This window comes from Dendropsophus ebraccatus, chromosome 1 (assembly GCF_027789765.1).
Source record: "Dendropsophus ebraccatus isolate aDenEbr1 chromosome 1, aDenEbr1.pat, whole genome shotgun sequence".
Taxonomy (NCBI): Eukaryota; Metazoa; Chordata; class Amphibia; order Anura; family Hylidae; genus Dendropsophus; species Dendropsophus ebraccatus.
Window position 1 is genome coordinate 197,149,457 of NC_091454.1, and position 11,006 is coordinate 197,160,462.

Sequence of the window (11,006 nt, forward strand, 5' to 3'; positions counted from 1 at the left end):
GCTGGGGATCGAACTGCTATTTGACATAGGGCTGCTCTTAAATATATATGACCATTAATTTCCACTCCAGCATTTACAGTTGAGTTTTAAAAAATAAGGTCGAGAAGGTAGTCTCCAGTCAGGTCAGTTATCAACCATCACAGGGTTGGCTTCTGCTTACAAAGGGCTTGACTTTAGGAGATGTGCAGATAAAGACAGGACGATCTAGATGCCTCTGCGTACCTACCTGTTGTCCAATGGAGTATAACACCTTCACAATTCCACTTTGTTCTTCACGATATAACAATAACAATATTCTGTTATTGATAGAATGGAGGTTATACAGTACTGTGCAGACATTTGTGGAGTTTTAGGCAGGTGTGGGAAAAATTCTTCCAAGACGACTCCTATCTCAGGCAGCAGATCAGTTCCAAATTTTTATTCTGCACCAGAACATCAATTGTCATCTGCATCGATTGTCCTGGACAATTTTGCCACTAGGTGTCAGTATTTAATATTTCTATGTATTGCACAGCTGAAGTTAGTTATGGGTTAATGTTATTGTTATACCATGTGTAGTTGTTGACTAACAGGAGGTGCTCTCTGCTTCTAGCCAATCTTTTCTCTTCTTTCTTATGCACACACTCATCCCCACCACTCACAGGGTAGCTCACTTTAGGCCCCTGTAGGAGGAGACACTGGTGGAAGAAGTGCACAGTAAGTCTTATCCAGATTCTCAGAGGGAAGACACAAAAAAAAACAACAGCTGTTCCTGCAGTACTTAAAGGGAACCTGTCACCCCCCGTGCCGGGGTGACAGGCTCCCGACCCCCCGTTAGAGCCCCCTATACTCACCTAATCCCGCCGGGTCCCGCTTCTGGAGGTGGTCGGGTGATGAAGATCTCAGCCGCTGCAGCCCAGCGCGCGCGCTGAGAGATGAGTCCAACACCCATAGAGAATGACAGGAGAGTCCAGCGCTCCGTCATTCTCTATGAGCGTTGGACTCATCTCTCAGCGCGCGCGCCGGGCTGCAGAGGCTGAGATCTCCGTCACCCAACCACCTCCAGAAGCGGGACCCGGCGGGATTAGGTGAGTATAGGGGGCTCTAACGGGGGGTCGGGAGCCTGTCACCCCAGCACGGGGGGTGACAGGTTCCCTTTAAGCCAGGGCCTGGCTGATGCCAGGACCCCTGTCAGGGACAAGCAGTGCAGTCTAGTCTAGACACCCAAGTGTATAGATGCAACTAGAGACAACCAGTTCTTTCTCAACTACCACTACGTGGTAGGTCATCCAGGAACACCCTAACCCACACCGAGAACATGTCTACACAGAGCAGGGAAGTATCATGAGTACAAGAGGAACTAGCCTGGATAGGACAAAGCAGCCAGTACTGAAGGCCTACATATCTTATCTTGCAGTGCAGGTAACTGGGAAGACACAGACACTTAGCTACGCCCAGATAACCACAGCTGGGGCTTGTAGTACCCTGACAGGACAGGTAGCTTGACACTGTAGGGCAGAAGGTGGTCAGACCAAAGTCTAAACACAACTACAAGTATCTCACTACAAAATATATCTTCAAGTTCAGGCAGAGTACACAGCTACATTGGGTTGGGGCTCCTCTGACAAACTCCTCTCCTCTCCTTCACTCTTCAAGCACCGCTACAACTACCTCTCTTTTATTCTACTTCTCAAGAACCTCCTTAAGCACAACAAGTTCAAGCACTAAAGTCTCTGTTAAAGATTTATCTATTCAGCAAAAGTGAATTGTAGTACTGAAGAACTTGACAGTAAAGCTGTACTATTTTTACATCACTGGGACTCATATTCTATACTCACCAGCACCCATACACACAAACCTCCTCGGCACCATTCCGGTGTAGTTAGTAGTTTGCTCCCTGGTCCGATGAGACCGTAGCACTGGGGCACCTGTTAGGAGCGCTGCCCGTCCTCATAGCGCCAATCTGTCTGGCCAGGAGCGGATCAGCACTACGGGAGCGGGCAGTGCTCCTAATGGGTGCCCTGGTGCCCCCTCTTACAATTAAAAAGCATACTGATACTGATAAGATACTAAGATTTTGCATGTGAAATTAGATTGTGAGCCTCTCTGAGGACAGGAACTGCTATGAAAAATGCTGAATCTTTGTACAGTACTGTGGAGTATGTTGGTGCAACATAAATAATAAATAAAGTATGGTTAGGATTCTCCTCCTATCAGTAATAGTTTGTGAACTGTTTGTCTCCTTCTATGCTGAAAGTGTACAGTGAATAGACAAATGGCACCACTGTAAATAAGTGACGTGAAAACTGCGGAGTCCCACTTGTCATTGATGTCAGAGATGAACACTGGCTATGAAGATATATCAGGGCCGATCAACATGCTACAGTGGAGCAGCTCACCATCGAAATTAACTAGGGGGGCTACCAAAATAAGTCTAAACTAACAGTTCTGCAAACCCTACTGCATTAGTGACTCTGGAGCATACGGGTGGTGACTGCACCTCTGCTAATGCATTGTTCGCTGCAGTATTAGAATTGGACCAGCAAAGAGTCTCTGCTGAGTCGCTTCATTTAACGCATCAGCATGTCAGGTTAGAATTATAGAAACAGAGACAAAACACCCTGAGACCATTGTGGGGAAAACATAAGCTGGTGTTGATGGCATTATGGTCTGGGGAATGTTCTGGTGCCTTTTTCTGGGACCACCAATCCACGGGGAAGGTACATGTATCCAATCTGTGTAAGAATCCATCCTTGTAGATCACATGCACCCACACATGCTCATCATCTTTCTTAGGGGGGGTGGGGTCTTCCAGCAAGAAAATGCGACATGTCACATAGCTCGAAATATTTGTAATTAGTTGGAAGATTATAACCAAGACAATAGACCAAGAACTGCCCTGACCCTTATTTCTCCACTTGACTTGAACACAACCGAGCATCTGTAGAACCACCACCATCATGCTCCTGTAAGATGCACTGCAGTCAGCATGGCTCCGAATACTTCTAACAACCTACTTGGACCTTACCAAGTCACCCCAATCCCATCTAGCAGCTGTCTTTGCTTGCACTGTTCCATGCTACAAATACATATAAACCATGCATACTGCCAGCAAAGTAAAAAGACACCAACCAACCATGTGCCTTTTTTTAAATCTGTCTAGCTAATAAAGTGTCCACTGATGCCCCCAAAAGTTAGACATTGACAAAAAGGGGCCACCCTGTTGTTTCCCTGTTTATGTTCCAATACTTGCAACTAAGTGGGACTTAAGGGGCTATTTATCAGGGTGGTGTGGTGCTCTCCCCATCATGGAGGCACCCCGTGGCAACAGGCTAGAGATATCTGGCTATTCCCGTGTTTTGAGACTCGCAACCGAGGCTCCACGGACTCCTGTTTTGCATATTTAAATTTTGGGGGGCATCAGTGGAGACTCTTTATTGAGTACTTCATTGGAATTTTTTCACTGATCTCCTTGAGTTCAGTGATTACTGTGTTTTGTTAGCTAATAAAGAGGACTGGAGTGTTCTCCGACAATGAACATCTATGGTCACATTTAGCCGGATATGTTGGGAGCTTTCCCATTATACAACCTATATATAGGGGAATGTATAAAATTTTCCATGGATGAGTTGGAAATATTTTTTTAAAGATTGGTAGACATAAGAAATGCACGCAGGACATCATGATAAAGTCACGTTTTTATTGCTTTTCTTTAATCACACCCCTTTTATATACTGTTTGACTGTAGAGTGAATATTCAGATATTCACAAATGTTAAAGACTTGACCAGGTATGTCATTACTTCTTCATATGACTTCATTCCTCTGTTGGCGAGAGCGATTTATCAGGAATCAGGTCAAGTTCATTAATTTACTGGAAACAACAAGAAAACATAACGCACCCCTAGAGGGCGCTACTGATCTGCTGAGATACAACATGAAACTCAAAGGCAGTGTAAAAGAAGTGGATGGTGAGGGTTATCACTCTGGGGTGCCCTCTTACTCCCTATTTAGAAGTTTGGGAATGTATCCGTACGACTCAAACATTACACAATTCAAGTGAATTGAACTTAGATCACCGTAGAAGCTTGTGATAATTTTAAAGGGGTTTTCTAGGAAAAAAAATTGATAATCTATCCACATGAGAATTCAGGGGGTCCCAGCAATTGGGCCGCCACAATCAGGCACTATTTTATGGATAGGAGATAAGTACTAAAGGCAGGAATACCCCTTTAAGTGGGCTTCCTCTTTAAGGACACATTTTAGTTGTCCATCGTTCAATATAAACACCAATGATTTCATATTTGTTTAAAGTCAAAACACTACAAATAAAAAACACACATAAAGGTTAAGTGTTTTGCATGAAGTTTTTTTCTCTTTTGAGTCTCGCATTGATGTGCAATAATACATATTTCTTTAGGAGTGTTATTCATTGAAACACATGTGACTTTATGTCAATGTTTATACTTCACATACCGTGATAGATGGGAGTGCGATTACCCAGAATAAGTGTCTGAATAATAACACAACAACAATAATAATAGTTCCCTCAGGTTACAAGGGTTGTGGTGGAACAAATTCATATGACCCCAACATTCTTTCTCAAGAAAATAGGGATTAAATAATGATATTCTGATCCCCACTACTAAGAGACAACAGCAGGTGGTAACTACAGGTGCCATGGGTAAGGTCCATACAGATTGCGGTGTGCCATTCACCCACTTGGGCGGACTACGGAGTGCTAAACTCCAAAGCAGAGAACCGCTGTAGTCTTCATAAAATTCTTTATTACTTATTCTTATTACTAGAGATGAGCGAATACGATTTGATCGAATATAGCGGTATTTGAAAGATTCGAATTCAATCGAGTAGTGTGACGAATACGCGGGAAACATTCCAAAGCCCTCCCATCGCACTTGGTGCTTTTTTTAATCCAATCACCATGCAGGGAGGCCGTGAGGGACCCTGGGAGTACGCACGCAGCACGAAAACGGCGTCTACCCTCATTGGATGGCTGAACCACATGACCTTGAATATTTAATAATTGACTTCTGCCTCTCGACCGCAGATGCGCTTTCAACCTAGCCAGGGAAAGATCTTGCAGCAGGGAGAGATAGGTTTTAGTAGCGTTTTGGTTAGGCAGGCTTACTACAGAACCCAAAAGTCCTTTTCAGGGCTAAGATCCAGCGAAAAAGTCATCTCTGAATCCAAAGCACTTCTCAGTGCTAAGAAATAGATGATATAACAGTAGCATCAGCAGGTGTATTCATTCCAGTACCCTGTGTGTACAAGTGACGTATAGTGTCCCGCGTTTAGCCCACTAAGGGCAGGTAAACGTTATATATATTGTGCCAGTTGCCCAGTAAAAGGCATGTGATACCTTATTGTGCCAGTTGCCCAGTAAAAGGCAAGTGATACCTATTGTGCCAGTTGCCCAGTAAAAGGCACATGATACCTATTGTGCCAGTTGCCCAGTAAAAGGCCTAAGGCACATGATACCTATAGTGCCAGTTGCCTAATCTCTGCTCTGCTGCGGCCTAGCGTTCGTACAGTGTATTGCGTAATACGCGCGAATAACGTGACGCTCTACGGACACACATTGGAATCATGTATGTAACGCTGCGCATGAAATACAAAGGAAATGTGTGAACATTGCCGTAAACATTCGTAAAGTGTTCGCAAATATTTTTCATTCGCAACTGCAGAGAGTGGCATTATACTGCGATTTTGGGGTGTTGGGTGCACCCAGGCATGCTCCCCCTAATGTCCCAGTGTCATTCCAGAGGTGTTGGCATCATTTAGGGAGGTTTCATGGGGGACTTGGTGACCTCCAGGTGGACGAATTTGGATTTCCAAGTGCCTCGAATTTTTTTCCCATAGACTATAATGGGATTGAATATTCGTTCGAATAGTCGAATATCGGTGCCTATTCGATTCGAATTCTCGAAAGTCGAATATTTCACTACTTGCTCATCTCTACTTATTACTTTATTACTCATGAAAAAACACGCATGGACACAGAGTGTGAGCTTCTGCTCACATAGTCCACACTGTGTCCATATGTGTTTTTTCATGAAGTAAGTAATAAAGAATTGTATGAAGACTACAGTGGTGAGTGCTACTCCTCTTCTATTTCATTATATAATAATAATCAGATGTTACTCCGATTTCTTTTTCAGCTCGTGGTGTTGCATCACTAGGCCAGGACCCTAGTCAGTTGCATCCAAGTGCAGGCTTCATATAGTGAAGGGAAGAACCTTTCTCTTCTATGGGTGTGGTTGGGTGGGATGATGGAAAAAGTAATAGACTTGGCACCACAGATATGAAGGGCTTTGGTTTTGTGTCTTCAGCATTAGAGATGAGTGAACATCAAGTACGTTGGGGTTCACCCAAACCCGAATTCTCTGCATTTGATTACCGGTGGCTGAAGAAGTTAGATGCAACTTCTTCAGCCACCGGTAATCAAATGCCAAGAGTTCGGGTTCGGACAAACCCAAACTTGCTAGAAGTTCACTCATTTCTATTTGGCATTAGAAGCTCATGGTTTGCATGGAGTACCTGGGGTATGTACAAAATGTGAGCAAAAAGCTACAGATAAGCAAAGGAGTGTTTAGGGCAGTACTGTAGTGTAAGCTGCCAGTTCTCAGGGCATGACAACAATTTGTGCCCCCAAAGCAATCATGGGGTGCCGTTTATGGCAGTCGGTGGCTTTCTAGAGGATAATCTACTATAAATTTAACAGTTCAGTGCGATATAGTAGTATTGCACTGAATTAAGTAAGCAAACCAATGAAATGAGTGATGGGCTAGGAAAGACCACTGTATGCAGACACTATTGTAACCTGAGGCCATCATTAGGGACCACTGTACAAAGGGGTTAATAGTGTTCATTAACGTTTACTCATTTCCATGGAACGATAATCGTTTCTTATGATCGTATTTGCGATCGTTTTTTTCTTCGCTATTGCATTCGTATCTACTGCGAACGACCGAGCGACGTCTTATTCAATGCAAACGATTTGCGAACGTTTTGCGAACGAGCAACGATAAAAATAGGTCCAGGTCTTATAAAGCGATCAACGATTTCTCGTTCGGTTTTTAATCGTTAACTGCATTTCAACCGAACGATTATCGTTTAGATTCGAACGATTTAACGATAATCTGAATGATAATCGTCCGGTGGAATAGGGCCCTTAGGGAAGGAATGTTAAATGCCATTGAATTGGCTCACGTGATCAGCGTCCAGGTATACGGCAAATTTCCAGGTCCTTATTAGTAGAGGCATGTCTGTTAACTCACAAGGTCAAAAAAGAATGAAACCATGGAATACAAAGAAATTCTGCTGTTAAGCGACCTCAGAGTAAATATTAGAGAGAACAAAGGTCGATTATTACTAGAATTTGGCACGTGGTGCAATATTTACTATATGAAAAGATTAAGCACGAGCTCGGGCAGCGGGGAAACGTGCAACCGGAATCACATGACTTATAAGCATCCTCTGTCCTGGCTCTCCTGTGACAAGCAAGCCAGCAGCCTGATGTCCAAGCCCAGGCCTGCTACACACGGGCCAGCAATGCTGCTTACCACTTCTGACAATGCTACTGTATATCCTCAAGGTTTTCCTATGGTGCCAATGATGCTATCTTGCTAAGCTCCTTTTTCAGCTGGTAGTATGGCACCAGCATAACCGTGACCATCTCCCTGCTTGTAGTAGGTATAGGTAAGGTCTATGCTTATACCTGTAACTTCCTTGGTGATTGGCTGCCCAAGTCTTCGGCCATGTTGGCAACTACCACAATCCAACATGGAGACACCACAGGGTACTGTGGCCCACCACCTTCAGCACCTGTAATAAAACAAGTGTGGAAGGGGGTTGAATGTAAGGTTTATAGTCACAAGGCTGGTCACATTATAAATAAAGACAATGAAGGTTGGAAACGCGTTAGATGACAAGCTCAAAGGACAAAAGTGAAGAGAAATATGATAGAGCAGTATAATCTGTAGATAGTGAACCTCTACGTAAGTAAAAGAAAAAAAAAGAAGAAGAAAAAAGAATCCCATCTAGTAGCCAACCACATACATGTTGCCAATCACCAAAATCCAACATGGTGGCACTGCTGGGAACCATGGCCCACTGCCTTGCAGCACCTGTAATAAAGCAGAACATAACACTAATACAGTGCAGCATAACCTCATACATCAGTAAATACATATATAAACTCAAAACACACAACAATACTCACTGAACAGCCTCTCTGGCGTGACATAATTATTTCAAGTGTCACTATTTATAAAACAGTTCTTCAAGGAAGGATAGTCCGTTTACCTACCTTACAAGGGATTCAGTGCAGTTCTGAATTCCAAATAAAGTTAAAGGAGAAATCTGGCGACATTTTTTATTAAAGTATTGTATTGCCCCCAAAAAAGTTCAAATCACCCATATACACTTTTTACAGGAAATGCTTATAACATGCTTTTTTTTCCCTGCACTTACTACTGCATCAAGGCTTTACTTCCTGGATAAAATGGTGATGTCACTTCCTGGATAACATGGTGATGTCACTTCCTGGATAAAATGGTGATGTCACTTCCTGGATAACATGGTGATGTAACTTCCTGGATAACATGGTGATGTCACTTCCTGGATAAAATGGTGATGTCACTTCCTGGATAACATGGTGATGTAACTTCCTGGATAACATGGTGATGTCACTTCCTGGATAACATAGTGATGTCACGACCCGACTCCCAGAGCTGTGCGGGCTGTGGCTGCTGGAGAGGACGATGGCAGGGGGACACTAAGAGACACAGGGCTCTGGAGGGACACTAAGCATCCCTCTGCCATCATCCTCTCCAGCAGCCACAGCCAGCACAGCTCTGGGAGTCGGGTCGTGACATCACCATTTTATCCAGGAAGTGACATCACCATGTTATCATATACCAGGAAGTGACATCACCATGTTATCATATACCAGGAAGTGACATCACCATGTTATCATATACCAGGAAGTGAAGCCTTTATGCAGTAGTAGGTGCAGGGAAAAAAAGCACTTTATAAGCATTTCCCGTAATAAGTGTATATTGGTAATTTGAATAACTTTTGGGGGTAATACAATACTTTAATAAAAATTTTCGCCGGACTTCTCCTTTAATGATAGAAGATTGTTTGGTGCAAAGAGCCGAGGTGGGGATCTGCATTGCTAAGATTACAAAGGGATACAGGAATGTAGGCAATACATCCTTACTGCAGCTATAGGGGCTAAGATGGAAATATGTCAAGATTTCCATGTGGTCAGAAGTCTATGTATAATCCCCAATTAGAGCTGGGAAATTTGCTTGGAAAAGAGATTAGGGTGACAGTCTGTCGGAGGGGGGGGGCCCTGCAGGGCCAGCATCAGAAACTTAGGGGGTCTAAATATAACTGGGGGAGCACACACAGGTCTATATACAACTTGGGGAGCACACACGGGTCTATACAACTGTTGGAGCACACAGGGGGTCTGTGTACAACTGGGGTTCACCCAAACCCAAACCGGTAGATGCAACTTCCTCAGCCACCGGTAACCAAATGCCAAGAGTTCGGGTTCGGACAAACCCAAACATGCTCGAAGTTCACATTTGGCATTAGAAGCTCATGGTTTGCATTGAGAATCTGGGGTATGTACAAAATGTGAGCAAAAAGCTGCAGATAAGGAAAGGAGTGTCCAGGGCAGTACTGTAGTATAAGCTGCCAGTTCTCAGGGCATGACAACAATTTCTGCCCCCAAAGCAATCAGGGGGTGCCGATTACTATGGCAGTCGGTGGCTTTCTAGAGGATAATCTACTATAAATTTAACAGTTCAGTGCGATATAGTAGTATTGCACTGAACTCTCTGCTCCCCGTTCCGCTCATTTTCCCTGATACACGCCTCCTGCACCCCCAGCCTGTCCGCTCTGCTCCCCGTCCACCCCCACCGCCATATGCCTGCCGGGAGGTGTGCCGCTCTGCTCCCCGTCCGCCCCCACCGCCATATGCCTGCCGGGAGGAGTGCCGCTCTGCTCCCTGTCCGCCTTCGGTCCCGTCCTCCCCGCCACCATATGGCTGCCACCTGTCAGATAGGCCACCCGCCATATACCTATTAATTTCCTGAATAAACAGGAATCAATATGTGGGGGTGCATCTCATGGGCATTTGTGGTGTAGCACAACAGCTTACAATCTTTATAAACTATTTACACTGTTCCCCAAACCACAAATAACAAAATAACAAGACAAATGGCTGAGTATGCTGTGATGTTCCTTACTCAATATAATGTAGCCTGTGACAGACAATAGTCCTGACTAAACTATCTACAGGCCCAATACCTGTAACAGAAAGTTTAGCGTGCATGCTACTGACCCGGGTCTCCTTTAGACGGTTACTGAATGAGGGGGTCCCTCTTGCCAAAGTTCTGTAGTAAAGATGGCGGTCATTTCTCTTCACAACTGGATTTGACACAGCTCCTATGCTGTCTCAGCACATCTCTCCCCTCTCAACAGGATCCAGTCACAGACTAGTATAGCTGCTCTTCTCTGCAGTTATGGTGTCCTAGTGTCCTAGAAGGAGGATACTTCATGTGGATGGCATCAGCCTGTGGTGTCCCACCACGGGTGTTGCTAGTAGTTACAGCCTTCATAAAAGCCTGTACTTTTTGGATGTAAGTGGTGATGTAGTAGTGTTAAAGTTTCGCCACAAGATGTCGCTGCTGTAAGTATGTGTATTTAGTTATTGCACAGCTGTAGTATTGAAATTATTTGTATGTCACATGGATCTGTAGAGCAATGAGAGTGCTTTCTTCTTCTGTCCTATCATTTCTTTCTTTACTTCTCACATATGCACTAGTCTTCACCCATTCCCAGCACACCTTAAAGGGGCTGTAGATAGGAAGTCACATGGGTAGAGGAAGTGTAGTGTCTTTTGTTGCTAGACTCTGTAGAGACAAGATGCAACCTACAGTTTCTTCTCAAGTAACTCCACTCAACACTATGCAGTGTTAAACCCTTCACTAG